The following is a 23,581-nucleotide window of genomic DNA, read 5'->3' on the forward strand; positions in this document are numbered from 1 at the left end:
TTGGGGTTTTTTCTAAAATTTTACCTAATTGAAATTTAGACTATTCTATATATGTATTAATGTAAGACAACGTAGAATTACACAGGCTCATCAGTCATGACAGCTTCACAGAGTCTGTGACCTGCACGATCTATTCACTATTATGCTGATTTGTCCACTTATCATCCCTATGATAGTAGGAATGAAAAGGTTCGAATATTTATTATCAATATGAGAAGATTTTTAAACTTAGTTCTGCGAATTTGTCGGAAAATTAGAGTATTAAGCAGGAGAGAGAGTAGAAAGACTGATATCGACAAGTGAGCAAATGCTGTAGTCGGGACAGGGCCGACTACGTGATACCCTACACCACTACCCCAGTGCATAAGCTTTTCACTCGTAAACATTTCTTTTAGGGAGATACTGAAATGTTCACCCAACCTTGCTTTTATATCAAACGACCTGAACCAAAATAATTCATTACCAAGTAGATTGTCGACGGTAGCTTATCTCGACCACTAAAGCCCAGATGGTCTAGTTTCACTGTCAAACTCTCCCTTGGAGTATGTCCAACAGAATCGGAGGTATTCGCAGTATTTGGCCATTTTCGGTAACGCCTACCGAAATCTGGGATATTCTCATTACAATTAATGTTCAAAATGGTACAGCATCCTACTTTACATCATTGTAAAGGTGAACTTTTCTTCTTCCATTGACAGGCTTTGCTTTCAGAAGCGAAGATATTTCCATAATAAGATCACATTACATTTTCTACACAATAGTTGTTTTCCCATTCAAAAAAAAAAAAATAATAATAAAAATCAACAGCCTTCTTTCGTTTCCTTTCATTAGAAAATTTAACTTTGTAGGACATTCTAACATACATATTCGCTATAACTTATAATTTAAAAAGATCAACGAACAAATCATAAACTGGATCTAATTGGGTATTTCTATCTTTTTAGGGAAGATAATTGAAGATTCTAGCCTGCTAAAATTCTAGTGTCGTATTATTTTAGAAACAGTTTAATTTTTGTTTTGTTCTCTCATAATTTTCGAGGCCCGCATTACACCGGTGCTTGGATCGGGTAAAACACATGCGTATGCCTTGAGCTAGCATTCTTCTGATGCGATGGGTGAGGTGCAGATTGCCGAGTACTACATTCACCGTGAATTGTCATATTGCCCGATCTGTGAGATCTTTGCTGACGTGTCTGGTTGGTGAAAGCAGTTTCCTCATCGACAGGCTTGCATATTAACTCCCTTAACGCCAAGAAATATGCGAAAATAAGAGAGCTTTACGACAATTTTTCTGGTGTTTACCGTAGGCTATTGCTTTATAAGAGGTCAATAAAATTTCTTTGTCACCATCCCAAGTGCTGTTGACCAGCAAGTATATAGCATAATCTTTCCGAGGTAATTTTCTCATATCCAACATGGTTGACGGTATCAAAGGCTTCGACGTCTATGGCCTTCAATATGTCAATGATAGTCACTGAAGTGCTGCTAGGCAACTACATCTCATCATGGAGTAACATAATTCCTCAACTAGAATATCATCAAGGATGCAAAGAGTTTAATCTTAATCACGCTGTCAATCTGTCTATATAAATATCCAGTACACATCGCAGGGAGCGACGAAAGCCGACAAAGTAAGGTAAGAAATGCAAAACCAAAACTTTAAAATAATAAAATATATTTCGCACGAAAATTTCCGAGTTACTAGGGGAACTTTTTACATCGATTTAAATGTCAAAAAGGACTATGAAAAAACGATAGTCTTTGAGAACAGTACCTACAAAAATCTCATATTGTAGTACTTTTCCTACGCTTCAACAAAATAAGGGCGAAAAGTACATGCAATTAATTGAGTTACAAGAAGAATCTCCATTCGATTCGACTGAAAACATGTCATCTCAAAACGAAGCTACAATGACGCCAAAAAGAGATATATGTAAAAGCTCTTTTCTCAGGGCATTAAAAAAATCATTACGCAACAGCTCAGAAACATGACCTATGGCGAAAATTTCATTTTGGGTTCATAATATACTCATAGGCTCTCATCTCCATAAGGAATTTTCCACCGCTACTCAATATTGTTGCACAGTGTAATATAGCAATGTATAAGAATAAGTATATGTTGATGCTTACTTACTTACTTAGCTGGCCCATTACAGAACATTTGTTCCATAGGCCGAACTAAGAAAAGATCTCCAATTCTCTTTATTTGTTGCTTTGCACTCTGGAATACCGCGCCTTTTCATCTCATCATCCACTTGTTTGCGCCATCTATTCCTTTGGACTTCCAATTCTGCGTGCACCGCCAAGGGGTCCGTATTATACGCCTTTTTAGCGGGTTCATCATCACTCATTCTTATGATATGACCTAGCCAACGCAATCGCTGTATCTCGATACGTTTAACAATATTGATGTCGTTGTATAGCAGATACTCGCACAGTTCGTGGTTCATGCGACGTCGATATTCACCGTCAACGCAGATTGGTACGTAGATCTTTCGAAGAATTTTTCTCTCAAACACACCAAGCACTGCCTTGTCTGCTTGAGCAAGTACCCAGGCTTCCGAACCATACATAATCACCGGTAGTATCAGTGTTTTGTAAAGCTTTATTTTTGTTTGACGAGATGTGGCTTTGTTCTTAAACTACTTACTTAAGCCAAAGTAGCATCTGTTGGCCAATATAATTCTTCTTTTTATTTCATAGCTGATGTTGTTTGTTGTGTTTACGGCGGTGCCGAGGTAGACAAAGTCTTTTACAACCTCAAAATTATAGGAACCAACTTCCACAGTCGGTCCGAGCTCAATGGACGTATTGCGCGTCGACACCATCAACTTGGTCTTTTCACGGTTTACCGCCAGACCCACTTTAGCAGATTCTCATTCGACCTTCATAAAGGTATCAGTTACTTCTTTTACTGATCGGCCCATGATGTCTATATCATCAGCATAAGCATGTAACTTGTGACTATTGGTGTAGATTGTGCCACTTCTTCTGACGTTTGCCTCTCGTATAACCTTTTCCAGCGGGATGTTGAAGAGATGACACGAAAGGCTGTATCCTTGTCTGAAACCTCTTTTGGTACCAAACTCTTCAGAGAGGTGCTTTCCTATTTTAACTGAGGACCTCGTGTCAGTTAAAGTAATTTTTCAAAGCCGGATGAGCTTTGCGGGGATACCAAATTCAGACATGGCTTGGAATACCTTTGAACGCAGCGGGCTGTCGAAGGCTGCTTTATAATCGACAAAAAGGTGGTAGGTGTCGATCTGCATCTCTTGGATCTTCTCCAGGATTTGCCGCAGGGTAAATATCTGGTCAATGGTGGATTTGCCAGGTCTAAAGCCGCATTGGTATGGTCCAATTATCTCGTTGACCATAGGCTTTAGTCGTTCGCACAATATCCCTGACACGATCTTGTAGGCAATAGGGAGTAGACTTATGTCCCTATAGTTAGAGCATACAGTCTTATCTCCCTTCTTGCGGTCGGGGCACAGGATACTCAGGTTCCAATCGTCGGGTACTCGTTCTTCCTGCCAGATGGTGCTAACTAGCTGATGAATACACCTTATCAGTGTGTCGCCTCCGGTTTTAAACAGCTCGGCTGGTAGGGCATCAGCTTCTGCTGCCTTATTATTCTTCAGCCGATTTATTGCTGTCTTTACCTCATCTTGGCTGGGCGGTATACATTCAATACCATCTTCTGGGATTGGGACTGTGGTATCTTCGTCGTCTTTGCTGCTATTGGATACCAACTGTTTTGAAAAATGTTCTTTCCATTTCTTCTGGGATTGGGACTGTGGTATCTTCGTCGTCTTTGCTGCTATTGGATACCAACTGTTTTGAAAAATGTTCTTTCCATATCCTGAGAACACTATCTGTATCAGTTACCAAATTACCTTGCTGGTCTCTATAGGAGGATGTGCCTGTACCAAAGCCATCAGTTTGATGCTTGACTCTTTGGTAGAATTTTCGGACTTCATTCTGGCTCCTGTACATCTCGATTTTTTCACACTCCCGCTGCTGTTTGCATGGAGTGGGCAATGATTTGCCATTGCGCTGATATGTTATCAGGATGAGGAGTGCTTTGATTAAGCAATTGGGCTAGTTAAGTGGAATATGCTGTGGCTATCTGTTGTGATTGCAGCTTACCGATGTCTAACTTTCGTGTTGTGTCTGTTCGTACTTTGTTTGCTACGTTTAAGCGGGTGCGTACCTTTGCTGCAACAAGGTAGTGGTCCGAATCAATGTTTGCGCCTCGGAACGATCGTATTTACATCCAACACGCTCGATAAATGTCTTCCATCACAACATGATCAATTTGATTATTTGTTCTTTGATCTGGAGACAACCACGTGCCCTTATGAATATCGAGATACTGCTAACTACCATGTTTTTTGCAGCTGCATACCATTGTCAGATGTTTCACTGTGGAGACTGAATTTCCCGGCCGTTGCACCAAACATATTCTCCTTTCAAAATTTGGCACTAATATCGCCTAGTATAATTTTAATGTCATGGGCAGGGCAACAGTCATAAGTTTCTTCTAAGCGCTCGTAAAATATATCTTTGGTCTGTTCGTCATTGTCTTCAGTGGGAGCATGAGAGCAGATAAAGCTGATGTTGAAGAATTTTGCTTCAATCGAATTGCAGCGAGCCTTCCATTCACTAGGGTGATGCTGGATACCAGGGGTTCGTTTTTCTTTTCTTTCGTTTTTTCATAGTAGGGTGCATTTTCTAGGGGAGGGTTACTAACCCGACGCGCAAACCCAAGTTTTTAACGTTCTTATGTGTGAACGCGCGGCACATGTTAGCTCACTACCTTTAACGGGTATTAAAGACAGCTCCCCAGGTAACACCATGGGGAGGTCAGTGTCCACTTAAGATGAAAGAGGGACCAAGATAAATCCTGGGCTTTACCATATTAAAGCCGGTCAGAACCGTTCCTTGGTATCTTCCATCCCTTAAGGAAGAAAAAGACATGCAATGAATTGAGTTACAATGACGAAATGTTCTACAAAAAGAATATCCATTCGATTCGACTGAAGACATGTCATCTCAAAACGAAGCTACAATAACACCAGAAAGATATATAAAGGCTCTTTTCTCAAGCATAATAGGGAGACATCCAAAACATTCATCACGCCATAACTCAAAAACTGGACCTATAGTGAAAATTTCCTTTCGGACTCTTAATATACTCATCAATGGATAAGAATAAGTGTTTGTTGATGCTACATGTCAAGAAAACATATTATAATTTCAGCGCCTAAAAGTATAAAAACATTTTCGTTTATTCAGATTTGTTGTACAACACTAAAATTCTAAATATTATCAGTTGCATGAAATTGTGTATAGTAAATACATACATACTTACATCATTAGTATAAAGTATTTGAAGCTTAAAAACAACACTATATAGTAATTCTCAGTTTTAAAGCAAAAGAATATCTCCCTACCCTGACTACGCAATGTTGTGAGGATTTACTCATCATGATGCAGTTAATAAGCTATTTGAATATGCAGGTTGATTTTCGGTATTTGGAAGATATATCAATAAATTTGAGGTATTAAACTACCTAACAGACCTTACAAGACGCTTTTTCTTTTAATAATACAATTCAAAAGACACATCTTTTTCATTTTTCATATCAACAGCAAACAACTATTAGTCCGGTCAAAATAGACATGCGTATAAGGGGGAAATAGCAAAAATTCCCACAAAGCTGAATTTTGGTGGAGAGCTAGGGTTGGCCATTAGAAGCATCATCCTAAAAGTCCCCATCGATCCCATGTGTGCAAAAAATATTATTCGGGGTCAAAGCTCAAATTTTGGGACTTTTTTTGGTTTTTTGGTCATAACTCAGAAACTATAGGTTCTTTCATTTCGACGCGAAGAAGAGATTTGTAGACAACAAAATTTTCTATAAAAATGGTTTTTAAACCATTGACCTAGGATCTACGGTTCTTGAGATATGAGTCTCGCAATATAGAAACTTTAAGTAATTTTACGGCACCTGTGCATTAATTGACCTGTCGCGATTATTTTAAACTTATTTCGAAAATCGTAGAACATATCAAAAAGTGTTTAAAAAAAAAGTTTTATATTACAATATTTCCTATAAGTTTGCTCCTTACGATGTCCGCATTTGAGTCACCGTTCCTAAGATACAAGCCAATCAATACACAATATCCACACATTACTACGACACCTAAGAGGAAATTGACATGACGCAGTTGTTTTTCATTTGGTTCGAAAACGCTTGGTTCGACTAAAAAGTGACTAAAGAAAAAGTTGTTGAATAGAAAATTCTCTACAATTATGGTCTTTACAGATTCTATATAAAGTCTATTATTTTTGAGATACGACTCAATCAAATCATGATATGCACACATTTCCACAACACCTGTGAGGTAGTGCACTCGGCGTGTTTTTTAACGTGGTTTCCTCTATAGGCCTATTCCACTATCTTTTGTGATAATTTTAAAGCTTAGTATATATATTTTAGACCTAATCATATCCTTCTACGGAAAACTCTTCTTCTATTTCTTCTTCCTCTTGGAGGTTTATAACACTGTGCAACAAAATGGAGGTGAAAGTCTGGGGAAGAAATAATTCCTTTTGGAGATGAAAGCCCTTGGTGAGTATATTAAGAACCCCGAAGGACCAATCCGCCGTGAGTCGAACTTCCACGTTATGACGTGATGAAGTTTTTGCTCGAGACCCTGTAAGGCATCAGGAATTAGCGTTATATCTTTGTTCACTGTTGCTTTAGCTTATTTTTGAGGTGACATGTCTTCAGTCAAATTCAATGAGGATTATTTTCGTAGAGCAATTCGACCTTCTAACTCGCTTCCTTCAATGTCCTTTTCGTCCTTTATTTTAAGAGCCGCTATAAAAGTACCACAAGATGACATTTTTCAGCTTCGAAATGTTCTGCAAAAATATCGCTCAGAAAATTTTAGGTACGGCTCTCATTGACAACTAATCGATTTTGTCGCGTTTTCATTTTTTACATTTACCCCTGCTTGTTCAGAAAAATATTATATTTGTTTTTTTTTTTTGTATATTTGTTACAGAACATACAAAAACACAAAAAACAGTTTTTTTCATAGTCATTTCAAAAATGACTATGAAAACGCGACAAAATCGATTAGTTGTCAATGAGAGCCGTACCTAAAATTTTCTGAGCGATATTTTTGCAGAACATTTCGAAGCTGAAAAATGTCATCTTGTGGTACTTTTATAGCGGCTCTTAAAATAAAGGACGAAAAGGACATTGAAGGAAGCGAGTTAGAAGGTCGAATTGCTCTACGAAAATAATCCTCATTGAATTTGACTGAAGACATGTCACCTCAAAAATAAGCTAAAGCAACAGTGAACAATGATATAACGCTAATTCCTGATGCCTTACAGGGTCTCGAGCAAAAACTTCATCACGTCATAACGTGGAAGTTCGACTCACGGCGGATTGGTCCTTCGGGGTTCTTAATATACTCACCAAGGGCTTTCATTTCCAAAAGGAATTATTTCTTCCCCAGACTTTCACCTCCATTTTGTTGCACAGTGTTATAAACCTCCAAGAGGAAGAAGAAATAGAAGAAGAGTTTTCCGTAGAAGGATATGATTAGGTCTAAAATATATATACTAAGCTTTAAAATTATCACAAAAGATAGTGGAATAGGCCTATAGAGGAAACCACGTTAAAAAACACGCCGAGTGCACTACCTCACAGGTGTTGTGGAAATGTGTGCATATCATGATTTGATTGAGTCGTATCTCAAAAATAATAGACTTTATATAGAATCTGTAAAGACCATAATTGTAGAGAATTTTCTATTCAACAACCTTTTCTTTAGTCACTTTTTAGTCGAACCAAGCGTTTTCGAACCAAATGAAAAACAACTGCGTCATGTCAATTTCCTCTTAGGTGTCGTAGTAATGTGTGGATATTGTGTATTGATTGGCTTGTATCTTAGGAACGGTGACTCATATGCGGACATCGTAAGGAGCAAACTTATAGGAAATATTGTAATATAAAACTTTTTCTTTAAACACTTTTTGATATGTTCTACGATTTTCGAAATAAGTTTAAAATAATCGCGACAGGTCAACTAACGCACAGGTGCCGTAAAATTACTTAAAGTTTCTATATTGCGTGACTCATATCTCAAGAACCGTAGATCCTAGGTCAATGGTTTAAAGGTCATTTTTATAGAAAATTTTGTTGTCTACAAATCTCTTCTTCGCATGGAATTGAAAGAACCTATAGTTTCTGAGTTATGACCAAAAAACCAAAAAAAGTCCCAAAATTTGACCTTTGACCCCGAATAACTTTTTTTGCACACATGGGATCGATGGGGACTTTTAGGACGATGCTTCTAGTGGTCAACCCTAGCTCTCCACCAAAATTCAGCTTTGTGGGAATTTTTGCTATTTCAATGTCTATTTTGACCGGACTATATTCTTGAGTTCCCTCTTCCCAGTCAATGATTGTTAACCAGTTGCCTTAAACATTTCCAATGAAAGTTTCTTAACTCATTGTTTAAACTTTTTGTACGATTTTTACTTAATTTTCTTTGAGAAGCCATAATGAGCAATTCTTTTTTTTAAGAAAACAAAAAAGAACGACAGGCGATTGACATTGTCTTGCGTGCTGTGGCTGACTGACTGTCTGTTTTGTGGTATGTCTCGTTAAGAGATAATCGATTTTTCATTTTCATCATCATCTCTGTCATTTACTCATTTGATGTTGTTTCTATTCAAATTTGTCATTTAAAACAGATGAGAATTTTCTGGCAGAACATGTTTTGAATTTTTAATTTGCATTACTGTTTTTGTTGATTGCTTGGTTGTTTTATGGTTTTGGAATTTTCTTTATATGGCTTAATGAAGATAAATTCATGGAATATGGTAGGGGCACCATTTGAAAGGTATTGAACTTTGACGATGTTAGGCTTAATTTAATATTTTTTCTTCTTTTGATTGGAGCTAAAGTGCAAAATCAGGATTTTTAATACATGTGGTTGGGTTGGTGCAAAGTTCCTAATTATATTTTCAGTATAATGATGTGCATAAATATACATATGAATGTATACTAGGGTTATGGCTTTTTTAACAACCTCGTATCCGTGTATCATAAAAAGTATAAATATTAATTATAAGGTGATTCGATAAAAAAAGCTAGCACATAAAATCATTTGAATATGTTTCTATATGAGCTTTTTTGACAAACCTTGAGAAGTCGCTGTAGGCGGCAATATAAAAAATAAGCTTTGGAGCCACAGGACATAACTTTTGTTTCTCACTTAATTTATCATGATATCTTTACATATGTATATAACATTTTATATAATATATAATTTTATTTCATATATAATATATAACAAGTAAGAAAGGTGTTAAGTTCGGCCGGGCCGAACTTGTTATACCCTCCACCACAAGTTGTATTGAAATAAAATGGAATAATTAGTTTCCTTTCGTGTATGAAGAAGACTTAATACTAAATTTCAGCAATTTCGATAAAACAATGTGAGACACCATTCTAAGGGGGCTGTTTCAAAACGTCGATCTATACCGACAAATTTCTGACGGAAAGTTGTTAGGCTCAAAGAAGACCAAATACCAAATTTCCTATATTTCGGTAAGAGAATGTGGCTAAAACTTAAAAAATACCTAAAATCAAGAAGTACGCTTCTATGGGGATATATGAAGACGTGGACCTATACTGATAATACTCTTCTGGAATATTTTATAACTCTTGAAAGACGAAATAACGAATTTCAGCCAATTCGGTTGGATATTGACGTCACAATCTTCAGTATTACGAAAATCGGGAAATACCGTTCTATGGGGGCTATATCGAAACGTGGACCTATACCGACGAATTTTAGTCAGAAATGGGGCAATATGAAAGCGTGGACCTGTACAGACATATTTCTGGCGAACAGTTTATATCACATTGAAGACTAAATACCAAATTTCAGCCATTTTGATGGAATATTGAAGACACAACCTTTAAAATACGAAAAATCGGGAGGTACCTTTCCGTAGGGGCCATATGAAGGCTTGGACTTATACCGACAAATTTAAAGGGGAAGTTTGAGTACCACCAACGATGTCTAAATACCAAATTTCAGCCATTTCGGTGGAATATTGAGGCCATAACGTTCAAAATACCGAAAATCGGGAGGTACCGTTCTATGGGAGCTATATGAAGGCATGGACCGATACCGACAAGTTTTATACCACCAACGTAGACTAAGTACAAAATTTCAGCTATTTCGGTGTGATAATGAAGCTAAAACCTTCAAAATACCGAAAATCGGGAAGTACCGTTCTATGGGAGTTATATGAAGGTGTGGACCGTTACCGTCAAAATTCTGGGGAAAGTTTTATACCCCTAAATAAGACTAAGTACCAAATTTCAGCCATTTTGGCAGGATAACGAAGCTAAAACCTTAAAAATACCGAAAATCGGGAGGTACCGTTCTATGGGGGCTATATCAAAACGTGGACCGATATATCCCATTTTCAATACCAACCATCCTGCAAGTAATAAAAACTTCTGTACCAAATTTAGACTCTCTATCTTTAAAATTGCGAGTTGTATCTTGATTTCAACAGACAGACGGACGGACGGACAGACGGACATGGTTAAATCGACATAGAATTTTTTGCTGATCAATAATATATATACTTTATAGGATCTCCGATGAATATTTCGATCTGTTACAAACGGAATGACAAATTTAATTATACCCTCCATATGGTGGAGGGTATAATAAAAATGGCTTGTGCGGGACCTTTTTAATAGTTAAATGGAATAAGAGTTATTATAGTCAATAATAGCCAAAGGTCATTCATTCGGCACCTCCCGATTTTCATATTTTGTATTTTGTAGTAGTATTTTGAGGATTTAAGCTAAATTTTCCAAAAATCACTTATTTCGCCTGCAATAATTAATAATTTAGTATCCTCTATGCCTAAAAGATGTGCTTTTGTCATCCAGAATAGAGTATACTCAACGAAATATTGATTTCAATAGTTTTTCTTGTAAGTCAAATTGGAGGGTGCTTTAGTTTTGTCCGCTTATATTTGCGACCTAAAATGATTTTTGAATTTTAACTTTTGTTTATTAACTTCTGAATTTCTTATTTTTTGTGTTTCCAATAAAAGAGATATAAATAAATAAAAAGAAAAATAAAAAATAAAGTTATAATAAACACGTGCAATTGTATAACTGTTTATATCAACAAAACAGATATATCATATCTTCTTCTTTATTTGCCTATTCGTTTTACGAATTTATGGCGATCAGTGCAATTACATAAAATATATTACATTATATTAAGTGATTATATGTATTTATAAGTTGTTTATTATTTCAGCAAAAGATTGTCGATTTCTGCACCTGCTGAGTAGAGTTGAGGCATCATTTATGCCGGTCCATTCCTGAATATTGTTAATCCAAGACTTCTCTTTTCTTCCCCTGGACTGTCTGCCTTCTATATATCATATACGTAACAGATATAATATGATATACAGTTAGGCAAGAAATGTATTGCAAAAACCAAAATTGTAGAAAATTTCATATTAATTGTTTGTTTATGGCAACAAATTATGTAAAAACTATACGGTTTTTTGTGCAAATCTCTTGCTATAGGCCCTTACAACAATATTCTGTCAAAATATGCAAAGGTTATTTTCGATTTATAACAAATACGGTCAAAAATAAGAAATAACTACTACTTGGGAGTGACAATAAAATTATTGCATCGGGAAAAGCAGTACTATAAAACTATAAAATTTTTGCAAATTTTTGAGGTCATTATGCATTTTTATGACTTTTGCGGCTTATAATACACTAACAGTATTGAATGTAATAAAGTTCAGTGATAAAAAATGCCGTCATGGAGGGTCTTCAGACAGGTAAAAAACGCATGGGACCATATTAACAATAAACAATGACGAATAGGCCACAGACAAGTAGGCAAAGAATGAATATTTGACTCAATATGTATTGTAGGATAATGGAACAATGCAATACAGTCCGATTTTGGCTTTGAGAACATCGAAATACCTCTGGAAAGTATATAGAAAATATTGACACCAGTATAGAATTTTGGAACGACCTACGACAGAGCACTATTTCGTCTCTCAATGGTATTGATATGATTTAATTTTGACTAAGTGGATAGATATTATCCTCTGCTATCACAATAAATCCAAAAAATTGCGCCAAATTCAATAAAACCCATCAAATATGGAAATTAAACCGCTACTGGAGAAGCTGGAATACCGAATATTTGGGTACTATATTCTTTACCATGGAAAATAGTATGCGAAATTGGGTTCACGGATAAAATAATGATTGGGAAGACATCCCCATTGACATCATTAAGAAATATTAAATAGTCATTAGTCTGAAAGTCAGAAAAATAGATCCCGAAAGCTCAAACAAAGTCAACTACCACCATTCCAAAGACCAGATAATGACATGTTAATCTTATTTGTGTAAATTGCCGATGTAATATAACAACACAAAACTCTTAAATACATCGGGTCAACATCCTGATATCAACCCTCATAAAATGTTTGGGTCCAATTTAACCAAAAACTCCAAAAACATCCTCCAACGTAGGATCAAGATTTACTAAAAATCGGGGAACCAGTATCCTTAGAGTGGAACATACCGAACCTAAATTTTTGGTTTAACTAAGCTGATTAATGCTCCAATGAATGTCCAAAGTGGATAGACAACTCATTAAGGAACACACCTTTGGTAATTCTCGAAGAAACCATCGATTTGGTAATTTTTGCAATACTTTTATTGTCACCCCCAAGTAGTAGTTAATTCTTATTTTTGACCGTATTTTTTATAAATCGCAAATAACCTTTGCATATTTTGACAGAATATTGTTGTAAGGGCCTATAGCAAGAGATTTGCACAAAAAACCGTATAGTTTTTACATAATTTGTTGCCATAAACGAGCAATTAATATGAAATTTTCTACAATTTTGGTTTTTGCAATACATTTCTTGCCTAACTGTAAATGTGGGAATGAGTGTAACAGTTATGATATTGTTTGGGTTGTGTATACTCACAATAACATAACTGTTAGAAACAGTTCTGTGTTGTATATGAACGAGTGAGAACTTTATTTGTTTTTTCGTTCTCAGCTATCTGTTGTACAACAGATATTTTTCAAATACTACAGATACCAACAGATACTATAGGTGTAACAGGCTTGTGTGAATAACTTCTAAGGAAAATTTCATAAAAAATAACATTTTTAAACATTTTTATTATTTAGGGGATAAATAAATATTAAAGCCATGAACTGTTATAACTGAACGCATCAATTCGAACGTTTTTCTGGGTTCAGTGAGCGGAATGTACGAGGGCTACAGAAAAGTTTCCGACCTAATAATGAAAACGCGAATATTTATCAAAAATAGTTTTATTATATTCCAAATATTTATTGCAAACAGTTTTGTTATATTGAAGCGTTTTTGTGGTTATTTCAAAACTAGGTTTAAAATACCTTTAAACCAATTTATTTCCCGCAGAGAAGTGTTAGCTTGTTACATTTTTAATTTGGTGTGGTACTGATTAAAAAGAGAGGGAGATAGAGAGAGTAACATATTTGCTTTCCTATGGTTAGTTTAAACAAATACTTACATATTATATGTGCCTACAACATCCCGGAAGGGAGAAGGCATACTTCTTCCATATCAATGAGTGCACAGCGATTCATATTGGCACAATGATATGGGACATACTTTTATCGCCGAGTCCGAATGGAGTATCTTACGACACAACATGTAAATAAGTTTTCATGGAAGGGAAAGGGGATACTTCTTCCATATCAAGTCCGAGCCCGAACAGAGTATCTTACGACACAACTTGTAAATAAGTTTTCATGGCTGAAATACTCAGGCCACCACCGCCGAAAATGTTGTTGTTCTGGTCGGGGATTGACCTTAAGAGAATAATACCTTCAAAAGCCCTTAAAACGACGCGTCACTTCGTAAGGTAGGGGTTGTTCCAAGCTGAATGGACCTACAATACATTTACCGAAGTATTATCCACCTACATACTTCGGACATTAAAGTCATTTCCACAGAAGTACAGTCATGGGGCTATATCGGTGTAGAAGCAGGCTGATAAAGAACATATACACTTTATATGATCTTAAATTATTATTTAATTATTATTTATTATATTATTTAATATACCCTCCATAACAAATTAAGCGATTTTGTTATTCCTAATGGTTTTCATAATGCAGAGTTTGTTTTTCGTCCATGGAATGATTCTGAAGAAATTCGAAATTCACATTTTTGATTTGGTTTGTAGTACTCGGTCCAGTAGCACCATGTCTAACTAGATTTTGTATCCTGACTTTCGGGTCAAATAAGTTATAGCTGCTTTATATGTGCATATCACTATTATGTGTCTTTTAGGAACGCGATATCTTATAGAGAATTTTACGGTCGTTGTCTTTTGCTTCAGTCACTTTTTGGTAAGGCTCACAGTTTTTGAGATATATAAAAAACCCAAAAATATGACATATGACCATGAATAAGTTTCTTTGCACGCATGGGACCAACAGAGATTTTTAGGACCTCATTTGTAATGACAAATCCTACATTTCCACCAAAATTCAGCTCTGTGGGAATTTTTCTATTTCAATTCCTATTTTGTTTGGGCTACATACAATAAATACTTATTGTATCACACCAATATCCATTTATATCAGTTTGTACATACTCACTCAATGTTGAAAAATGTCGGAACTGATATATTCAGTTGTATCCATGCAGGTGTTTAACTTATAACTTTGTTTTCTTAAAAAATTATCATTTTAAAAAAATGTACTGAGTTTTGGCCGACACTGTATAACCTCAGCCTACACTTACTTACTTAGCTGACCCTTTACAGAACATTTGTCCCATAAGCCGAACTAAGAAAAGATCTTCAATTCTCTCTGTTTGTTGCTTTGCTTTTTGGAATATCGCGCCATGTCATCTCTTCATCCACTTGTTTTGGCATGCCAATTCGGCGTGCACCGCCATGTGGCTCGTATTTATACGCTTTTTTAGCGGGTTCATCATCGCCTATTCTTATTATAGGCCTAGCCAACGCAATCGCTGCATCTCGATACGTTTAACTATATTGATGTCGTTGTATAGCTCGTGGTTCATACGACGTAGATATTCACCGTCAACGCAGATTAGTCCGTAGATCATTCGAAGCATTTTTTAATCAAACACGCCTAAGCACTGCCTTATCTGCTTGCGCAAGTACCCAGGCTTCGGAACCATACGTCAGCACGGGTAGTATCAGTGTTTTGTAAAGCGTTATTTTTGTTTGACGAGTTGTGGCTTTGTTTTTGAAGTGCTTTCTTAAGCCAAAGTAGCATCGGTTGGCCAATACAATTCTTCATTTTATTTCATAACTGATATCGTTTGTTGTGTTTACGGCGGTGCGGAGGTATACGAAGTCTTTTACTACCTCAAAATTAGAGGAACCAACTTCCACTGTGGGTCCTGGCTCTATGGACGCATCAACTTTTGTCTTTTCAGCGTTTACCGCCAGACCAACTTTTGCTGATTCTCCTTCGACCTACTTAAAGGTGTCAGTTACTTTCTTTACTGATCGTCCCATGATGTCAATGTCATCAGCTTAAGAAAGTAACATGTGGCTGTTGCTGCGCCATTGTGCCATTTCTTTTGATAGTTGCATCTCGTATGACCTTTTCCAGCAGGATATTGAACAGGTCACACGAAAGGCTGTCTTCTTGTCTGAAACCTCTTTTAGTAATGAATTGTTCGTAGAAGTTCTTTCCTATTTTGGAAAGGATTTGCCGCAGGGTACATATCTGGTCAATGGTGGACTTGCCAGGTCTAAAGCCGCATTGCTAAGGTCCAATTATTTTATTGACCAAAGGCTTTAGTCGTTCTCATAATATCCAATAGGGAGAAGACTCATGCCTCTATATTTAGAGCATACAGTCTTTTCCTCTTTCTTGAGGACGGGGCACAGGATACTTAGGTTTTAATCGTCGGGTACGCGTTCTTCCTTCCATATGGCGCTAACCAGCTGATGCATACACCTTATCAGCGTGTCGCCTCCGGACTTGAACAGCTCGGCTGGTAAACCATCGGCTCCTGCTGCCTTATTATTCTTCAGCCTGTTTATTGCTGTCTTTACCTCATCTTGGCCGGGTGGTATACATTCAATACCATCTTCTAGGATTGGATCTGTGGTATGTTCGACGACTTCGCTACTATTGGATACCAACAGTTTGGAAAAATGCTCTTTCCATATCCTGAGCACACTATATTTATCAGTTACCAAATTTCATTGCTGGTCTCTACAGGAGGATGTGCCTGTACCAAAGCCATCAGTTTGATGTTTTACTCTTTGGTAGAACTTTCGGACTTCATTCTGGCTCCTGTACATCTCGATTTTTTCACACTCTCGCTTTTCCATTTTTCGCTTTTTTCCTGCGGAAAAGACGTTTCTACTCTCTCCTTTTCTCCCGGTACCACTCTCGTGCAATACGCGTTGCTACTTATTGTAGAGTAGGCCTATATGCCGCAATTTTTCTCTTCGGTAGCTGCACGACACTTCTGGTCATACCATGGATTACTCGGTGGAGTTATCTGTTATCCAAATATGGATTTTGTGGCTGTATTCATGAAATGGGCAATACTTTGCCATTGTGTTGTTATGTTATCGGGACAAGGAGTGCTCGCGTTAAGCAATTGGGCTAGTTGAGTGGAATATGCTGTGGCTATCTGTTGTGTTTGCAGCCTATCGATGTCCAACTTCCGCGTTGTGTCTGTTCGTGCTTTACTTGAAACGTTTAACCGGGTACGTACCTTTTCTGCAACAAGGTAGTGGTCCGAGCCTATGTTTGGTCCTCGGAACGAACGTACATCCAAAACGTTGTTTCAGTGTGGAGACTGAAGTTCCTGACTGTTGGGCTAATGATATTCTAATTTCCAATTTTGGCATTAAAATAGCCAAGAATAATTTTAATATTTCTAAGCGCTCATAGAGTATATCTTTGGTCTGTTCGTCATTGTCTTCGGTAGGAGCATGAACGCATATAAAGCTAATGTTGAAGAATTTTGCTTTTATCCGTATTGTAGCACTGGAGTGAAGCTGGAGACCAGATGGTTTAACTTCCGACTAACTACAAATCCGCAGCCACACTCAGCCTCAGAAGTACATACAAACAGGGTTTAAAAGCCAGCATCTAAAAACATTAGCTGTACACTTCAACTGCTACACAACATTGACACACACGGCTAAATAAGCGACCGAACGCATATTTATTTTTGTACATTTTTGCTTATTTCGTTTTTTACGCCTAATCTTTTTTTCGTAAGGCATAATCGACAACCACGCTACATATTTAGCAGTCGGCTGATCATTCGTCGCATTAAATTAGCAACTAAGGGTGGTTTTGTGATTAGAGTTGCCAACGCAGTAATAAACAATGTGTCATTTAATGTCAAAATGCCTCCATCATATAGTAGAACCTAAAGAATACTAATTATTATTGTTTAAAAATAAAAATATATATATTAACGGCTTCACCAAAAATTCAATTGGAATTAATTATATCATGATTTCTAAGAATTACACTGGTAACCCTGATCTCAAAAACAATTGTTTGCTGAAAACCTGGCTAAGCCGTTGAAACTTTGTTGCTTATTCTCTTTTCTGATATGTGTTGATCATGTGTGCTGCAAAATATGAGTATGCGTATCCGATGCTGATTTATTACAGCAACAATATCAATTAGCATCAGCATCGCTAGCAATTTTTTTGTGAAATTTGTTGCTACATGTTGCCGTTGTTCATTGTTGCTAAACATATTTCGAAGAAATTTTAGCAAGCAAAGCTGCAAATTTTCGGTGCTTTTGCTAATATGGCGTTAGCATTTTAAACCCTGCATACAAATTAAAAAATTTTTGTTTTATTAAAAATAAATTTATATCCGAACTAATTACTTACGGAAAAAACTTAAAGATCAAAGGTGAAAAACACTCCAAGTGTTAAGATATTGTGAACGAGACGTATTTAAGTTTTGGTGAATTCCATTCAAAATCATTAAATGAAACAAATAATATTTCCCTTTAAAGTTAATTCATTCTTACTATTTAATGTTTATATTACTGTCAATTTGAAGAATACGAGAACGTTTTTCTTTTATGGCTGTAATCGTATTGAGTTGTAATTAATAATGCAATTACTTCTTTTGTTTACTTCTTCTTTTAAATAATAAATTTGATTTTAGCATTCATTTAATTGGGTCATTATTTGCTAAAGTTGAAAATTGAAATTATTTGGTATTAAAGCTGAATGTATACCCAAAAGATATTACCCAGCAAAAAGTTTGCATCCGTGGATGCAATTTAATCAGTACAAGTGTACAGTACATTTGCCGTTGGAGTACATCTTTTCCTATGAATTCACCTATGAATTTTACAAGAGAGCGCGCAGCTAGGATGCACTCCATTTTGCTTCCATTGCACACAACTGGGATGCAATCCATTTTCGATCCAAATCACTGCATTTGATGCAGTGTTTTGGATTGCATTTAAATGCAGTCTAAAGATGCTATAAAAAGGCAAGCAATTGCAAAATATTCCAGAAAAAGTAAAATGTATTTATTATTTGTTTGAAACAATAATATTAATAACTTTATTACATAACCACAAATTATACAAATTCTCCGTTAAATTTAATCGTGACTGAGTTTACTTCCTCTGCTCTGCATTTTATGCAATCGCAATGGATTTTTCTTCATCATCCGAAGGGTTTTTTATACATATTGTCGTCCCACTCCAGCTCAGATTTCGAAATTTACTCCAACTCCACCCCAAAACTAATTTCCGTCTCGGGAGTTACCGCAATGTTCGCAACTTTAGTTTGTATTTCTTTATTTTTAAATAAATTCTTAGTATTTTAGACACTCTTTTTTATATTTGGAAAAAAGACTGCGACGTCTTTTGTAGGGATCAACAAATTGGCTTGTGCCTGAAGGGATCTTTTAGCGAGTGCTTCTAAAATGTATCGCACGGAGTGCATTTTTCATAACTCCGTGTGGACTGCATTCAAAGATGTTGTGAAATCATAACTCTGCATTGCACTACTTCCAAACTTTTTTGCTGGGTAAGTGATTGGTGGAAAGATGACATGCGATATTTTAAATTGTTGTTTAAGTTTTACATTTATATTCTAAATGGTTTATTGTTTTTAAAATTAAGAAGATTTTATTTAAATACTCTTGTGGGCTGTGTAAAATCAAAATCAATTTGGATATAACAATTGAAAAGAGTTTAAACATTAAAAATACGCCAATATAAATTATTTTAGACAGATTCGTCAAGAACTGCGGGTGTGCCACCACATTCTATTTTGGGATAAATAGGGATATTACTCCTGAATCATTGTAATTTGTGACATACCTTTTTGGTAAATATTATAATCGCGTATAAAGGATTACATTTATGCAAAAATAATCAAAGAAAATCGCGGTTCAATTCGCGAAATTGTCAAAATATATTTTTGCATATTTTCCTACTTTCAAGGTATCTATTTCCCGCGTTTTAGTGGATGGGTTCCACCGCGGAAGAGCTCATTAGATCCGGCACGTAAAAAAACTAAAATCACGCGGAGTTCAGGGGTACCTGTTCGACAGTTGTAAATTTTAAAGCCAAAAAATAGATTTTTTCAGAAAATTTACGCACTAAATTTTGCCTTTGGAATCCTATTACTAGGAAGCTGTACGAAGCACACTCATGAGATATACATCGAACGACGTGGAATCGCGAGTTCTACAATCCTATAAACTAGTTTGGATTATTATCTAGTTGCACCCTCTAATTATAAGAAAAATTCGAAAAACACTGAAATCAAAACTTCAAAGTGTCAGCATCGATTTTAGGGGGATGCAGTCAATATGTCCAAAAGTCATACACTAGAACCACGTTGCCCAAAGGGTATTGTTTAGTTCTTTCTTTGAGCACAGGTTCACCACCAACGCAGCTTCCACGAAAATTATTTGTTATGGTCCATATTATGAGATCGTGGCTAAAACACTTCAATTAATATAAATATATTCATATTTTATAAAATATATTAACAGTTCGCGACTTATTAAATGGTGAACCTCAACTTCAACGATTGAAAAACTTTTTTGAATATTACCATATGTTGTATGTAGTTTTTAATTGCGAATTTAACTCATATTGACCAAAACTTAATTATATTTTGAGGAAAGTGAAAAACTGAGATATCCAGCCTTAAGTTCTCAGGTCCACTATGAAGTACCGCTGTAATAATGTCTTCTATGGCTTTAAGGACGAAAACTTAGCGGCAAATTTGTATGAAAAGAAATTCATATGAAAGGAAAATTACAAAATTTTCTGCCCCCAGGTTATGGATCGTAAATAGTTGACTTGTCAACAATGCTAGGGCATGTGCTTAAAATATTATGTAAAGTTTTCAGACACCAAAAAATAAGCCGATAATATATTTTTCTTTCAATAAGGACCTAAAACATACAGTCGCCTCTAATATGCAACATATCTCTTGGAATCGATGTCAAATGAATAGTACCCCCTAACCAAGTACCAAATTTGAAGTATTATTAAAGTGGTTCATTTTGACTATGTCATTATTAACAATGACATTATGTGAGCAATATATTAGGATCAAATTGTAATCCTTACCTTAAATATTGTAGTCCTTACCGATTTAAAATATACTTTTTATTATAATTTAAATTCAGAACATTTCGAGGAAAGCTACTATCCAGGAGTAGTAGTGTAAGATATCACATGATCGGCCCCTTCCTACTATTGCTCTTACTTGTTTTGACTCATTTATTTTTTATAGAAGTCCTACAAGTTTTCTGCTAGATGTCTTGCTGGTATTCTCATCTTATCCTCTATGAGAGGGCCTATTGGACTGCTATGAAAGACCCTGTGATCTTCTGTGAGAAATCCTACTAATCATGAACATGAAGACCGACATGTTTTCTACATAAGTCATATGAGAAAACATACTGAACTTCAATGAAGAAATCAGAACAATTTCTATGAACAACCCCACTTGCCTACCTAAGCGCTGGTTGGTGTTCACGATAAATCTGGAATATTTCGATAAAATTTTATATTCCACTCTTTCGAGTACAATTCCACAAAAGTTTAAAATATGCGAGCTTATGTTAAGTACTACAAACAGTTGTTTTGGATCCAGTTTAAGACTTGGTTTTGAACTTACTTATGTACTTATGATCCAGATTATACTTACATATATTTACTAGTTTTATCATTTGCATTAAACAATCCAAAGAAGATTTTGTTTTCATATCCCGAACAAAGCCTGCCTACTTCAGAACCTCTTATAGAAGTGTTAAAATTTTGATGAAATATGTAGGTATGTAGAGAAATGCATGGACATCATGGTGACCTCATCTTGCATCCTTGATAAGGATGATATATTAATTTCTATGTCATGTCCTTATGTATGTGAAATCAATATGGAGCTTTAAGGTAGGTTATTAAAATTTGACACAGAATTGTTATAATTGTTCCACAAACATCCCATAAGGGACAAGGGGGACTTCTCTCATTGTTATCCAATCTAATTTTCAAATGATAATCTGAGCGTATATACCCTTATATATTTAGGCAAATCGACTAACACATTCTAACTTGTTTTTCTTGCCAATTTTTGATGTAACATACATCAGAATCAATACGGAACATGCATTACAAAATACCTTAAGAAAAACAACATATAAGCATATATGGTCCATGTATGGGACAAAGTTGAAAATTGTGCATGTTTTATTCATTTTCAGTGGTATAAGAAATTACCATCGGAGTCGACTCTGGAGTAGGAGTCGTGAAAAAAACTGGCTTGGAGTCGGAGTCGAAGGAAAAATGGCTCGACTCCGAAATCCTGGCTACTGTGAAATCTATATATAATTGTTCCACAAACATCCCATACGGGACAAGGAAGACTTTTCTCATACCAATGAGTGCACCCCTATTCATATTAGCTCAATGATATGGGACCCACAGTTTATCGCCGAGTCCGAACGGCGTGTCCTAAGACACCATTTGTAGAGAAGTTTTACATGGCTGAATAACTCAGGAAATGTCGCCAATATTACTGAGGGGTATTTTGCAAACGTTGAACATTTTGATGTTTGACTGGCCGGGGACTTGAAAAAATCACTTTGCAAAAAAATGAAATTTACTTGTGAACATTTTCTTCCTATCATTTTTCACAACTTTCGACGTGGATAATCACGGCAAGAATGCATCGATCAAATTAAATCTTTGTATGTTGTTAAAGGGCCATCCTATAGCACTATGAAAAACTGGTTTAATGAATTCAATCGTGGCCGGCACTAGCTACCTATCATGATGTCCACAATAGATAAACTAATATAAGCCCAGCGCTTTCCTATGATTAAGCCAACGATAACCGAAGGTTGAAATACTTACTTAGTTAGGTGGCCAGATTCACCTATAAACGTGTCGTCAAAGCCATCAGTTTCATAATACCTATACCCTTTGATAAAAGTTCTTGACATAATTCTCTTAACTGTGCATTAAAGTTACGACTTTTTGAATTTTTTTTCTCAAAAATGATTTCCTGTAGTGAGAATGAATGAACTTTTGCCTATTAATGCCTAAAATAACGTTAAATCCATTTTATTATAAAAAAAAGGTTCCGAACAAACCACTTAAAAAAATATTGAAAAAAATCGTAGTATTCTCTAAAAAAAATCTCAAAATAATAATTTTCTGTTGCACGAATGGCCTTTTGCCTATTAATGACGAAAATAACTTTTATTCCACTTAAATATTGAAAAAGGTCCCGCACAAAACACTTTTCATTTTTATGATATATGAAATAAAGTTATATTTAATATATGTTATCTATAATATATATGTAATGATATGAGGATACAAATAGTGAGAAACAAAAGTTTATGTCATTTTGGTTATGTCGTGTGCCATTTATATCTTAATTTCGGATAAATATCGGCTTACAGCGACTTAAAAAAATGTTCAAAATTCTGAAAAATAAAAACTTTAAAAGCTTTTTGTGCAGAACCTTTTTGATCGAATTACATTATTATTAAGATTTTATGTAATCATAGGTGACTTATGGGATGGAAGATACCAAGGAACGGTTCTGACCGGCTTTAACATGGCAAAGCCCAGGATTTATCTTGGTCCATCTTAAGTGGACACTGACCTTCCCGTGGTGCCACCTGGGGAACTGCCTTTAACGCCCGTTAAAAGTAGTGAGCTCACATGTGCCGCGCGTTTAGCCATAAAAACATTGAAAACTTGGGTTTGGGCGTCGGGCTAGAAACCCTCCCCTAGAAAATGTAGCCTACTATGAAAAAACTAAAGAAACGAAAAACAAATCCCTCTAAAGTTGCCGACCCCCGCAAACGTTTTATGGACCATGATCTGCGAATCTGCACCTGGAATGTTCGCACTCTTTATAGAGAAGGTGCAGTTTACGCA

This window comes from Musca autumnalis, unplaced genomic scaffold (assembly GCF_047663935.1).
Source record: "Musca autumnalis isolate F117 unplaced genomic scaffold, ASM4766393v1 scaffold_173, whole genome shotgun sequence".
NCBI lineage: Eukaryota > Metazoa > Arthropoda > Insecta > Diptera > Muscidae > Musca > Musca autumnalis.